At 41.8% G+C, this 14531-nt stretch overlaps 1 long non-coding RNA gene across 1 annotated transcript in view; it reads left to right on the forward strand.

Moving 5' to 3' along the window:
- Positions 1-14234, forward strand: part of LOC124593738 — a 37443-nt gene extending 23209 nt beyond the window's left edge. The window contains exon 3 of the long non-coding RNA XR_006978143.1: positions 13907-14234. This is a non-coding gene — a long non-coding RNA (uncharacterized LOC124593738). The remainder of the gene's footprint in view (positions 1-13906) is intronic.
- Positions 14235-14531: the final 297 nt, after the last annotated feature.

Consider the following 14531-nt stretch of genomic DNA (forward strand, 5'->3'; position numbering starts at 1 on the left):
GTTCTAACCACTAAAGAATTTGAGAGCTTCATCTGACCTAAAAGCGTTAGCCTCCGTAGGAACTCGATTTTCGCGAGTTGCCCATGGAGTAAGAAATCTGTTGCCGGACTTATTGGCACGTGTGCTCTGGTAACTGCTAGAGTAAACATTTGTCATGCACAGAGCTTATCTTGTAGCTTCTGCTATTGGTATTCAACGAACATATCCACTACGTTAATGTGTCGCTGTTCTGTGGATTTTGTATCTCTCTACAATTAATCCCATGTGGTAAAGAGATTATGGAGGAATATTCGTGAACAGAGCGAGAATTTTAGGTGCTACATGTTTTGTAGATGAATTAAATTTCGTTAGGGTTCTCCGAATGAGTCTCTACTTGGCACCTACTTCTGCCACAACCAGTTGTTGTGGCCGTTTTTAGGTCGCTTCAGATGGACAGTCCCATACATTTTAAGGTGGTGCTGCGTCCAGTAATGCATCAGCAGTCGTTTAGTAGAAAAGTAACATCTATTTACGCGCTTTAAAGCGTCTATTTACGTTTGCCAACTGTCAGTCCCTGTCCCAGCCATTTTGCTGTAATTTATATAACAATTGTGAATGGTAAGTCATATGACACGCCCGTTGGGTGCATCCGAAATTGTTGATCAGTCTGCTAGGCTAACGTGACACCAGTCACAATGCTAGACTAATACTCGGTAAGCTTTTCTTTTGTTCACCGGACGACAGCCAAAAACTATATCGTACGCCTTCCAGAAGTCATGACTGCAGCGTCGATCTGAGCCTATTTAACTGCTGGATGCATCTAGAGGACCAACTATATTTCACAAGATAGCTGTCTGCAGAATCCATGTTGGTCTCTGGAGAACATGTGTTTCCTTGTTGAGCCATTTTACTTGTCCAGTGATAATCGTGAAGCACGCTTGTCCTCTGCGCGGAGAAACTGGGCAACCACTCTTTGCTAGTCCGAACTAGTCATCAAGCACTCTGTCGTGAACGACTACGAAACTGAAAAACTGATGAGAACGAGTGAAGAAGCAGACATGAAAGAACTGGGGTCGAAAAGAAGCGGCGTAGCACCTATAAAGTTAAAGACTGACGAAATATTATTGTATAATGTTTCAAGATTGTCTGTCTGAAGCACATTGAAACTTTAGGCTACTTTGCAAAGGGGACCCACAGATGAACGTTAAGCCCAAATCACTTAACGTTTCTGTCTGATCTTCACATAACTGAAATACGAAGGCTGGGTTAAAGCCTGACGGAAGAATATCCATGATTCAACCCTGATTAGATCATGCGAGCTCTAAATTGACATCCACGCTCTTTGCTACAAGGCCCAACGCGTAACAGTGGTGAGACAATTGAGAAAATTATTTTTATTGTTGTGTACTTCTCATCCCTGTGTTCTATAAATATATTGGCCGTTTATAACGTGGTTAATCAGTGAAACTGAACAAAAATTTGAATAAGCGATATAAAAGCGATATAATCAGTTTGATACATCGCACTAGTATATTGTTGTAGATAATACCACGCCCGACGCAAGGTTAATTCCCATCCCATATTTGTCAGTTACCGCTTGCTTACTGAAGAGATTTGAATAGCAAGGGATTTTCTACAACCCTTTTTAACTTTCTTCTCAACTGAAACTACCCCTTCATGTCCTTAGACTCTTGTAACTATAGTCTAATTTCTATAGAAGTCGTGGATGGCATTTCCGCCTAGCATCCAGCGCATTTGTAGCGTTTTATAATAGTTAAAATTGTTCGTAACAGTGTTTTCGGTATAAGTTTTCTAGAATAATATGCCATAGGATTTTTTTCTGCCATCTGGATTAATAAGGTGGTGTGATTATATTCTGGGTGGTGCTACACAGGTCCAGATCTAGGGCGGCGGCGGCGGCGGCGGCGGCGGCGGCGGCGGCAAACCGAGGTGTCTACCCGGGCGAAAAGTTCAGGTGGCGCCAAATTCGTATTCCTGAAGGAAAAACTGTTTCACGTAGCGCCTAGCATCCAGCGCACGATGGGCTTATCGATTGTTAATGTGATTTTGAAATGCATCCCTCTTGGTTTTTGAAGTTTTTGAACACATTCTAAGTTGATTTCTGAACGAATCATAGGTTGACTTTTGAATGGGTGGATAGTGCACGTTATGTCTGTCACGGGAATCCCCGTCGCATCTAGAAATAGAAACCTTTCCCACAGACAAAAGGGAACGGGATTATACGAGCTGATGCGAATAAACCCGATAGGGTGAACGCTAATCGCTGTTTCTGTGGTTTATCGGGTATGCGAATGATAAGCTATTACAATTATTAGCGAAATCCATAGATTCAGACTACCAGAGTGGAAGCAAACGACTAACAGGAATAACAGGTAAGATAGATTACATATTATCTTCTCGGTGTATCCAAGAAAATATTTTGACAGGAAACATTTGCCACATCGCTACACTACTAAGGGCCAATTGTACAGTCCCGGGTAGCAGCCGCGTTAAGTTGTATTTCCGGAACAGCGCGGAAATCGCATTGTACGGCCGCGTAACCGGAGAATAAACGCGGTATAATTGAACCGGTGATTCTGGCAGGATTTGTGGAGATAACCAGGGAATTTTTGACAAGGTTTAGCGGCAAATAATCCCACCCACAGTTGGGTTTATTTTAAGGGGGCGGGGGAGGGTAGGAAGTCAAATCGGCCGATTTGGAGCAAGAGATGCTCCACAAAAAATTTAATTTCCACTGTCCTGACTGTAGGTTAGATGGCTTCCATGAGGGCACACTTGAGACCAAATAACATGTTACATTTCCTCGACACACATGTTTTATGTGTTAAGCTCTTCGCAAAGATGTGCGCAGCGAATTGAACGTAATTTTGGAAAATGTATCTTTTAAAATTTTTGACGTTCAATCTCAAACACCCGAAGGGGAAGTGGGGGCGCCACTATCTAGGTTTTTGACCCGGTTCGGAAATATCGTAGATGCTGGTGCTAGAGCGAATGTAAGAGCAGCAGATGAATAGCTGCTGGTGCGTAGTGCAAGGTTGGTCCACGTGCGTAAGCCCTGGAATGTGGAATCGTGGTGCCGAGAGAGAGAGAGAGAGAGAGAGAGAGAGAGAGAGAGAGAGAGAGAGAGAATGTGGCTCGGCGCGCGCCAAGTAGGCTGTGGCCGGCCTCTGTGACTGACCCACTTACAGCGGCCCTCAACTTGATCTTCCTCTCTCTCTTTCTCTCTGTCCCTCCTGCATCCGTTGCAGTCGCCGCGGCAGTTCTGTGAACGAGCCACCAGTTTCTAGTCACCTTGCTTTCCATTCTTCACGTGGTCCTTAAACCGTCAGAGACGTTGCTCTCCAATACGTGCGGCCGCTGTCCAGTACGACTCTGCGGGGCCCCTGTCGCTTAGCGACAGACTCTGCTCGCTCCTGAGCCGAGGATAGTTACGTGGATGTGAAATAACACGTGTATTCGAAAAGTAAGGAGCGCTCGATCCTAGGAAGATTCTTTACAAAAAGGTGTAATAATTGAGATTTAATTTAGATTACGGTGTAACGAGATCTCGCACTTCATCTTACGCTACGCCTGTTGCAACTTAAGTTTGGTGTTTTCATCTTTTTTCTGGTTTTCCAGTGCATATTTCATCTCGCGGAATATTTTGCCAAAAAATGTTGTATATATCTTGCATCTCCATTCGCAACAGAAGGGATATCCATCTTCGCTTATTCTCTTCGGTTCGATTCCAGGAAGTGTCGGAGATTATGTTCTCGGGCACTGGGTGTTTTTTAAATTCTTTATTCAAAACAACTGATAAATGATCAACCCACTACGGATGTTCGTATTGTCCTCATCATTTCAGTTCATATCATCTCATCTTCATCGACCCGCAAGTCGCCGAAGTTGCGCCAAATAAAGGCCTGCACGCGGCGGCCGAGCAACCCCGGTCTTACGATCATTCCATTTTTTCCAACTTTCTCATTTATACCAAATATTTTAAATTCCATCTTAATGTCTGTATCCTATCACCTTCGGAATCCTGTTAAATTTTTGTGGAATTTCATTTCAATGGCCTTAAATCTTAGTTCTTTGATCCACTACCCGAGATTCGCTCCCATACAGCAATGTTGGTACCGACGTAACTTTATAAAATGTAAGGTAAGTTTCTATTCTTACTGTATTTCGGAGAGATCTTCTAATGGTACCGTTTAGGTATTTAACTTCTCAGCGTTGTGTTTTTGTCCCCTCTGTGCGTTATAGTGGTCCCTAAAAATTTAAATGTATGTACGTGATCTATAATCTTGTTCTAATTTTTTGTCTTTACTATGTTTTCACACAAGATGCCATGGATTTTATTTTTTGTGCCAATGTTGACATTTTGTGTAGTTAACAGCTCAGAGATTAAAATTTGATTTGCGCAGACATAAATGTGTGTGACGCGGTCAGGTTGTCCCTAGGCCGTCCGCACGCGATTCCACGAAATGATTTCGAATCGCCCGGAAAGTCTAAGAAATTAGTTTTGTACTTTAGTTATTCCTTTGGCTCTGGCTTGCAGAGCAAAGCTTGTCGAAGGAGGTTTTAATCTTAGAAATACACTTGGAATTCTTTTTCTATGTTTATAACTGAGATTTATATTTCGTTTCCAAAGCAGCCAACGCAGAAAATCCGTTTTAGCAGCTAGGTAGGATGTTGAAAATGGTCTTGCTATCAATGCGTGAAACTCGTCAATCCACCTTGCCCTAATTTTAAAAAGCGATTCATTATTCAATTATTTTTTGGTTTCGCGAGCTGCCGTGAAGCCTATGAAGACTTCTTCTTTGGCAGTTGAGACCTTCGGGAGTATTTTCGCGCCCATCTGTAGGACGGAGAGCAATAGGGGCTCATCGGTATTGTGAAAGAGCAATAAATTTACTTATTCTTGGTAATTTATAAAGCTTGTAGCTATGAAGCTTTGGGCTTTTGTGTCAAAGTACTCTGTATTCATGAAGATGCAAAGCTAGCTCTTTTTGCTGATAAGAGTATAGTAATCGCACCCAACAAGCAGGAATCAGTGAGGAAATTGTAAATGTCTTCCAGAAAGTTAAGTGGCTGTCTGCAAATTGACTTTCACTAAATTTTGAGAAAACACAATTTATACAAGTCTGTACAGTAAGTGGCATAACAGCATTGATAAATATAGACTAAGTTTGTTTCTAAGGCAGAACATTCAAAATTTCTGGTTGTGTGCGTTGACGAGAAATAGTTAGAAGAAACACATCGATGATCTGCTGAAACGGTTAGGTTCGGCTACTTATGCTATTAGAATTATTGCAAATTTTGGTGATAAACATATCATAAATTAGCCTACTATGTCTATTTTCATCCACTGCTTTTAGAGCACTTAGTCATTAAGAGGGAAAGTATTCATTGCACTAAAACTTGTAATCAGAATAATAGCTGGAGCCCACCCAAGATCACCTTGCAGACATTTATTTAAGGAACTCGGGATATCCACAGTACCTTCGCAATACATATTCACTTAGGAAATTTGTCATTAATAACCCATCGCAATTAAAAAAAAAAAAAAAAAAAAAACAGCGGAGTGCATAGCTACAACTCTAGAAGAAAGGATGATCTTCACTATTCTGGATTAAATCTCACTTTGGCACAGAAAGGGGTGATGTATGCTGCCACAAAAATCTTTGGTCATTTGCCAAATAGTAGTAATAGTCTGACACACAGCCAACCAACATTTATAAGCAAATTAACAGAATCTGTCCCAGGAGCAATGATCAATATTCAAGGCTCTAACAGGAACGACCATTCTAAGCAAAAAGGCTAGTAAGCAGGGGCTCTGAACTGCATACCTTAAGGGCTGTGAGCACTTCAGTAGGGATGTTTCACAGTAGCGAAGGTGAAAATGAGCTCATAACACTTACAGTATATGTTTGAATCTCTGTTTATTAGACTTTCTTTACTTCGAATGATCGTTCCTGTCACATCCCGGGAAACTGACATTCTTCTAGGACACCCTGTTGATCGGTTGTTGTATCTGGCGTCCGTTGTAGGCACTAACTTTATGGTCTTGATGTTTTCTTTGTGGTCCGATGGTCGCCCCACATTGCAAATGTAATTCTCCCGATCCGATGTAGAAGTAGCCAAAGACAACCGACCGATAAAGCGTTTCTTTGCATGAGTCTTGATTATACTATGTAAACGAATAGCTGACCAGTCCCATGAGGTGCGTTTGTGATAAAGCAGCATAGACTGTCAGATGTCGACTAGCCTTCAGCGACTGCCGCTAGTAAGATATCGGGGTTCGTTGCTCACCCGGCGGATGCCTTGTGGTGCTTCGAACCTCCGCCCTCAAGGCAAGACCGTCGCTCACCTTGAACACTGCACTGCGGCGCCGCGGTGTGGCCATATTCGGTATCTTTGGTTGTATCTCTGGTCGGCCCGTGACCCACTTCCTGCCGTTCCAAACAATCTAGACCTCAAGCACACAGACGCCCTCGCTTCGTCTACGACACCAGGTGTTTCCAGGCGCCTTTCCTCGCCGCAGCAGGATCGTGAATCGTGAGCGACCAATATAAACTATCGGGGAGGAGCAGGAAGAAAGAGATTAGATTAGAGCTTTAAGGCTAACCTCATTAGCTCTCGCCTGGCACATGGCCATAAGCGTGTATAATTGGCAACTGCCAAGGTGAACCACGGCCGTGTAGACATGGGTTTCAATTATGCAAATATGTATTCCACGCGTGCGATGCAGTCGTGAGTGATGACTTCACGTCGGCATTGAATGCTACGCAGCTCACTGTGAAGTGCGTGGCGGAGGGTTCCTTGAGCCAATGTTAGCCACTAGCTGCCCCATTTTGCATAAGGAGCAAGGGAAAACTTCGTCTCCGTGTCTCGGTACGCGCCAGAAAGTGTTTCCTTACTTTCATGATCCATACACAAGATAAAGTAGCCAAATTATTGCATAGCCTGCCACATACTTAAATTAAGGTAAGAAGTAAGTAATAAATAGGGAACTTGTTGATTAGGAATGGCCGGGGTCGATAATTTCCAAAGAGTAACACGCACGAGTTAAAGAACCGCCGTCAACCGTCGTCTCTCTTGCGGCTTTAGCCTAAAACATTAAAGGTATTATCCGCCATTACTCAGACGGCTCTTGTCTTGTAATCCAAATAGCACGGACGCTGATCAATGTATGTGTAGTCATACTGCCCCCATATTGTATTGCCTTAATTTAAGAAATAATTTTGTAGCCTATTTCAATTCGACCTCAGAGTTATTCTACACTGCCACTAATACCTGCTTTAAAGTTTTTCCAGAAACTAAATTTTTATTTATTTGGTTTAAAGAGCCTGCACCACATAACTGGTCGAATTAAGAGATTAAGAATTATCCGTTCACTGTTATTTTAATCGTAATATTTCCCATTTTACATTCGCAAAAATACATTAAATATAGACAAACATATTCAGAAATTGTACTTTAAACTGGCGACTTTGACAAGATTACCAGAAAAAAGTAGGTTGAGTAATGGGAGGAGGGAGGATAATAACTTTTATAAAATATTTGTTTCACTGGAACACTAACGGCTTTTGCAAATAATTGACATGAAACTGTTAAAAATACGGAGTGCTGTATGTAAATACACTTCCATTCGCTGCATATTTGTTTGAGAACTCTATCCTACTCTGCGAAATTTTAAAGGATTTGTGACAGTTGTGTAAGACGCTCCGTATGATGTCTGTGCTGATAGACTTCCAGGGCTAATAGTCGCTGTAGAGCCATAGCACTCACGAGAAAGGATACTAAGGGTTGTCATTGGTATCATAAATTACTTCCAGAAGTTTTTCCTGAACTGATCCTGATTATGTTAAGCAAAACCACTGTGAAAATTCTGAATTCTTTCTTATTTTAAGCTAGATTATGAAGTTAATGTATTGCAGGAAGGGAGATACTTCTCGGTGCATTTGCACTGACTGCACTGACTTCTTAGGACTGACTTAGGTACTGATCAAGTTTTTTTTTTTTTTTTTAATTCGCGGTGTCAAGATGGCAAAAGCTTTCACAAAGCTGAGCTAAAACTCTCAATTAGTTCGTGACAACTTTCTCAGAATTTAGTTCCTCTGTGTTTGTATCTTCGCGGAGTGCTATAAAACACTGTATCTGGAAATTTTTGCCAACGATTCTTTGGCTTTCGAAAGCGTTTTAAGTACTGCTGTGTAGCCATTCAATTGGCGTTTGCTTATAAACTTTACAATATATCAAGATGTGGCATGTTAAAATATCCTCATTCAAAAGTGAAATCTTGGATTCTTTCATATGAGCCCTTCAAATAGTTTGTCAAGATGAAAGTTCAGTTTACTCCTAACATTTATAATTTGCACTAAATTTCGTATAGAAATCCTACAGTTTTTGGTGTAAGATTCCATCTCGCGAGGGAAACACGAGAAATTGCCGTAGTAACTAAATCAGTTACTGTGTTAGTTGCCTGTGAAGGACTAGAAAAATAGAAAAAAAACTAAGAGTCTCATTGAGATAAGGAGAAAGTAAACGTCCGTATTCTGACTGCTCTGTCCAAAATCAGATCCAACCTTTCTACAGGTTGGAAATCTCAAATGTAGATACAGTTAACATTCCTATCATAAAATACCTCCGTTGTGTGTCGCATGAAGTAAGGTGGTGGTGGTGGTGGTGGTGGTGGTGGTGGTGGTGGTGGTGGTGGTGGTGGTGACGACCTCTCCTATGTACTGGGATCTCTAATATCTTAGCAATTTCTTTCCAATCCTACAAGCTCCCTTATTGACCGCCTGTTCTTCTCGCATATTTCGTCAATGATCACTTGTAAATATCAACCCTCCGAAACATTGGGAATCGTTAAAATTCCCTGACCGACATATCCCGAAAGATAAAGTACAACAGTAGATACTGTTGTCGACAGTCTCCTTCTGTTGGTGCTTCTACGGAGCGAAGACAGTTTAGCTCAAGGGAATGCGAGTAGCGGAGAACCAATGATGGCCTACGCGTTTAGTGGTGATGTGAGAGGGGGGGGGGGGGGGGGGTGTTTACGTGTTTCTCGCTACTGGCAACCCACGGATGCGCTCGCGTCGTACCGATCGCTGGCAGTGGTATAAATGACACACGAAAGCACCAAGGACTCGCGAAATCTGATTAGAGACGTTCATGTTTAAAGACACTCCTTACATTATTTCTCATTTAACTCTAACAACAGAACAAGATTTCGCGACGCTTCAAACGAGCTAGCACAGATACATCGCCTAGCTTGGGAGCAATCGAAAACAGGGTACAGTCAACACGAAAGGTTCAGATTTATGTAGTCATCTGTAATGGTACCTACTATACAGCCGAGCGTTCAGGTATCTCTTCATGTAAAAGTAAGCAAATCATGCTAGTTTTTTGTTATATTTATACCTCCATTGTCACCCATTCCAAGAGAACGCGGTGTAGTCGAGAAATTGAAATTTATTGCGAACGAATCTCCCTTAAATCTCTTGAAATCGTCGGATGTTGGTCATCTCCCCTAAAACAAAGATCGTATGTTGATCGTCTTGGTGGTGATGGGATATAGTAATTAATGTTGCTATCATGACTATGACATAGCTGACAATTGACTTCCACGGCGTCAGTACTGAAACTGGTGTGAAAATCTGTAACGCGTGTTTGTGTAGTACAGCTTCTTGCTTCAAAACGCAGTAGGTAATAAATTCTGTTAGAAAAACCAACACAAGAAGTTATAAATATACGATAAACGACAGAAAACATAACTGAGAACTGCCGTCATGGTTGCAATACCTACGATTACTCTTAATCTGGGAACTCACAGTTGCATTATGTTCTTCTCAGTTATAAGTGGACAGCCGATCAGCAAGAACTATTTTTTTTGTTCTTAAATACAATAACAATAATAAGAATTCACGGTCGAAGAATACTCAAACGTCATCTCTCCGGGTTAAACTGGATGGGCGAGTGAACAGATAAAGTTAGAAAACAAAACTATGTTAGTCGATGTTAGACATACAAATACATTGCGACGAAAAAAACTATTGTAACAATATGATCATAGTTATTAAATTTCATTTGTCAACGCATGTCGAACTCTGTAACTGACGCTCTCCTATTGCTGAGTCTTACTTGGTTTTGAGGTTGCAAATGTATCGTCAGTTGAGGCTCGTTCGAAGACATCTCATTCTGCCTCTGGTCATAATTAGGAGCTGATCTCGCATATGTGAGGTATTGTGTGGGAAGTTTGGAATGCTGTCAACACGTAGAGAAGATGGTTGGCTCTAAGTCATTTACTCTATTATGTTAATGCTCTTCCATAGATCACAGTAACGGAGGTCCCGTGGCCTCGCAACGTGGCAGACTGGTTTGAACATCGGCCCGCCCCTCTGCGCCTAGGCGAACGGTCCCTCGCCAGGGTCTTACAGGAAAGTGGCCGGGTCCCAGTAATGCGTTAACCCGTACTCAGACTCTTTCACCACATGAGTCCTGCATTGCAGTCATAAACATGTTATGTTATTTGAGAGGCAAGTGCAAACAAAGTTTAAAATATGTTCAAAAGACTTTCTTTTTGTGCCTAAATTGCTCCTAAAGTCTTTAAACCTAAAGATAAAAAATGACTGAAGACGGTGCATACTAGTAAAAATACCCCTAACCTAGGAGCAATTAGTTTCCTTTTATTTTTTGTCTTTATTAACACTTTTCTAGTTCTTTTCAGTGCTTCGCAGTTTATTTATGCATCCTCCTCTGAAAGGCTCTTTTATGGCCTTGCAAATGTTTGTGCTCCATATAATACTGTAAAGACACAGCATTTAAATACGTGTTGTACTAAAGAACTGAACACGTAGTTCTCTTATTTTCACAATTACAACGGTTTAACAACAGACGTCGGTATGTGTTGAGAACGGTATATGTCATAATTATTAGCCCTTTGCATGAGAAGGCTGTGTTTATAGGCGCGACAAGGCTGTGCCCTCGTGGATAGTGCGCTAATTTGTCACGTTTGTCAGCTTGGCAGGTCCCGATATACGTCTCTGCACTGTCTGCAAGTCGCGGAAACTGCAAGTCACATAACACCACAATACCGAAAACGGCGCACTGCATTTACACTTACCCCTTCCATCCCTATTTTGCGTGAGTCTGTTGGTAAAGTGTATTTATTTGTAAAACCCACTACTGCAATTTCGACTGTATGGCTGTTATCAAGTGGATATTATGTTCTAATTACGGTCTTCTGGTGTGTATTGCACTCTTTGAATTCCACTGTAAATGTGTTGCTCGTACTCCAATTTTTGCTCTCATTCTTAGTGTGGGGTGAAAATCCATATTTTTTTGTTGCACGCGGAACAGAAGCTGGTTTCATTGGATAGTATTATGTGGACTCGTGTCTGTGTTGCCTCTTCAGAATCCGTGTGCGAACTGCTCGATTTAAATGCATTGTAAGTATATTGCTCGTTTTCTACGTTAAGTTTGTCGCCGTCCGTTTTCCGTACTCCAGCATTTAATGGGGCCCACTGAAATTTTCATAGAATTCTGCTAAAATGTACTGTTTGTAGTACTTGTTAATAACGTGTGAAAATTCGCGTAACTGCTGTCACAGTTTTAGCATTTGCAATGAAGAATGCGGTCACAGAGATTACATTGTATACTCATGTACATCCCTACTCTGAAAGCCATTGTGAAATGCATGGCACTCACCCGTCAGTGGCAAGAAGCAATACCATTCAAAGCAGAATTACGAATTCACTCTGTGACAACGTGTAATAAAGTTGAATACCAGTACCGTCAGAACCTGGTAACACGGAGTCCATTAAATGCGAGAAACTGCAGAAAACAGATGCAAACAAATGTAGAAAACAGCAGTATATTTAACATGAATTTTTAAATCTAACAGTTCACACACAGATTCTAAACAGTAACAAATACACAAGTCCACAGAACATCAAATGGCAAACCAACTTCAGTTTTGTACAAAACAAAACCAAATATGGAATCCTTTATCCTACACGGTATTACGGATGCGAGCGGCTCTCTGAATACGAGCAACATATTTACCATGCAATTCAGTGTTCAATACACACGAGAAGTCGTAATTAAAAGCACAATGCCGTGAAGCCAGCTTTTAACTACAAAATGAAAACACACGGACGACTAAAAATCAGCCAATAGGAAAGCGAGTTGGACTCTTAAACCTGCACACACCCAGTGGCCTGGTAGCGAGCCAAGGTCGTATTACCAGAAGTTCCCATCACTCCGTTTACGTGTGGCTCCCAAAGCGGGATTTCGTAGACTGATTTCCCAATTAAGCTTCTGCGTGGTCTTGTAAACACTTAAAAATAGGTTCTTGAAACCCGCTTGTGGTTGCCGGTTTTCCAATTCAGGAATCGATTTTCACCCCCATGTAAACGCAACCGGTTTTGAAACGCCCTTTGGCTGTCAGGTTTTGTTTGTTTGTAAAACTTTTCCGCTTATATGGACAGAGTGACTCTTTGTACTGTGAAGGATCAGTAGAAATATTACACTGAAGCTCTTTACACCTCATCTAACTGAAGAGAAACAGCGATTGTGCTCACTAAATCATAAACTGTAGGCCTATCAGTTGTTTTCCAGGCGCCATATTTAACTGGGCTAGCAAATCCGCTTCAGACCTTAACATGTAAACACGACGGCGAAAAGCGGTTTCCAAAATTCTGTTTTCGCCTTTCGGAAGATGACACATGTAAACGTAGCGTGTGTTTCACCTGTATTGCTAATCGTGTTGAGAGTATAACGTGAAGTCTCACGCTGTGCAACTGCCAAGCATAGATATTCCTTCACAAAACATTCCACACTACTTCGTAGGCACATATTGCTATGCCTTCTCGGTCGATTCGTGTTTTTACAGATAGACGAGTTCGACGCAATCCTCTTAGGCTTACGCGGTATTTAAGAGGATGAAAGATCATCGGACTGGAAACTTTAATTTTAAATCATGCAGTAATTTCGCAATTATTCTGGCGTTAGATTTTTCCCTCCTTTGTTTGGGTTACTTAAACGGTCTACCATAATGGAAATGCATTCTTAAAATCCAATTGTTTTTACCAGATCGTACCAGCTGTGGTCAGTGGATCATACAATGAAGATTTTTAAAATTTATGAGCATAACGCCATTAGATTCAGTTGTAACGATCACCATCCGCAACAGATCCACGGCCATTGACATTGTAGGCGATTAAACCATAAACATCTTCACCACTTTATCATTTTCTGCGACTTAGTGAATTAGTGACTATTTTCGTTGAAAATACGAACGATTCTCTTTAGTCGTCGCTGGTCCCGTTCTGGCAGGATCTTTTTCCGGCCGCAGCGACGTCGGAGATTTGATGTTTTACCGGATTGCTCATATTCACGTTACACTCGTGAAATGGTTGTACGGGAAAATCTCCACTTCATCGCTTCCTCTGAGTTGCTGTGTCCCATCGCTCGTGCGCAGACTATAACACCACGTTCAAACTCACTTAAATCTCGACAATCTGTCATTGTAGCAGCAGTGACCGATCTAACTACTGCGCCAGACACTTGCCGTATATAGGCGCTGCCGACCGCAGCGCATTATTCTGCCTGTTTACATATCTCTTGTATTTGAATATGCACGTCTATACCAGTTTCTTTGGCGCTTCAGTGTACTTTGTCTGCAGCTGCTTTTGTTAGAAAGCACCACTTCTTCGTGCAATCCTTTTTACCACTTCTTGCATTTCCCTGCATCTGGTCTACTTCCCAGACGGCAAAATTCGTCCACCTCGTGAAAATTCCGTGGTCTAAAGTTCAGCATCCAGCCATTCGGCGTGACTGCGTGCTGCGCACACCTCTACCTGTTCAACCGCCTAGTCATCAGCAGTTGTGTGTTGACACGTTGTCCCCTTTCTTTTTCCAGGTATCAGAACCGCCGGAAGGCGCTGAGCGCTGACGGACCTCCCTCGCCGTCTCATGACGTCAGGATCATCTCGTTTTCTGGGGTCGCAGCGCGCAGTCAGCGGTCGCGGCACGGGCAGTGGAGAATGCGTGGACGCCACGCGGCGATTCAGCCGCTTACATTTCGTGGTGCTGAATGGTGACTACTAGAGAGAGATCGGAAGTGTAAATTCAAACAGCATTTGCTGTCCAGACAGCTGTAACGCTGCATCTGCAGTGGTTACTTGTTGGAGCGTCTTTTCATACCATGTTTATGGACGTAATCATTGTATGCATGTAAATTTTCTGTGATGAATAAATAGAACGAAACAGTCAATTATGGATTCATTTAACCTCTAAACCGTTACGTCGACTAGTTAATGTACTTTGATATTGAAATATGCAGTACGTCACTCTGACAACTTTGCATATCACCATCCGTAATAAATACTGATATTACTCCATTAAAATATATCAAATGCCTAAAATCACACACACACACCCCTACCTTCTGGTACAAATCTAACAAATTCAAAAAAATTGTTAGCTGTACAGAAATTTATTAAACAGTTAATACATTAGAAATTTAATATTTCATTCGGTGCTTT

This window comes from Schistocerca americana, chromosome 2, assembly GCF_021461395.2.
Source record: "Schistocerca americana isolate TAMUIC-IGC-003095 chromosome 2, iqSchAmer2.1, whole genome shotgun sequence".
NCBI classification, from domain to species: domain Eukaryota; kingdom Metazoa; phylum Arthropoda; class Insecta; order Orthoptera; family Acrididae; genus Schistocerca; species Schistocerca americana.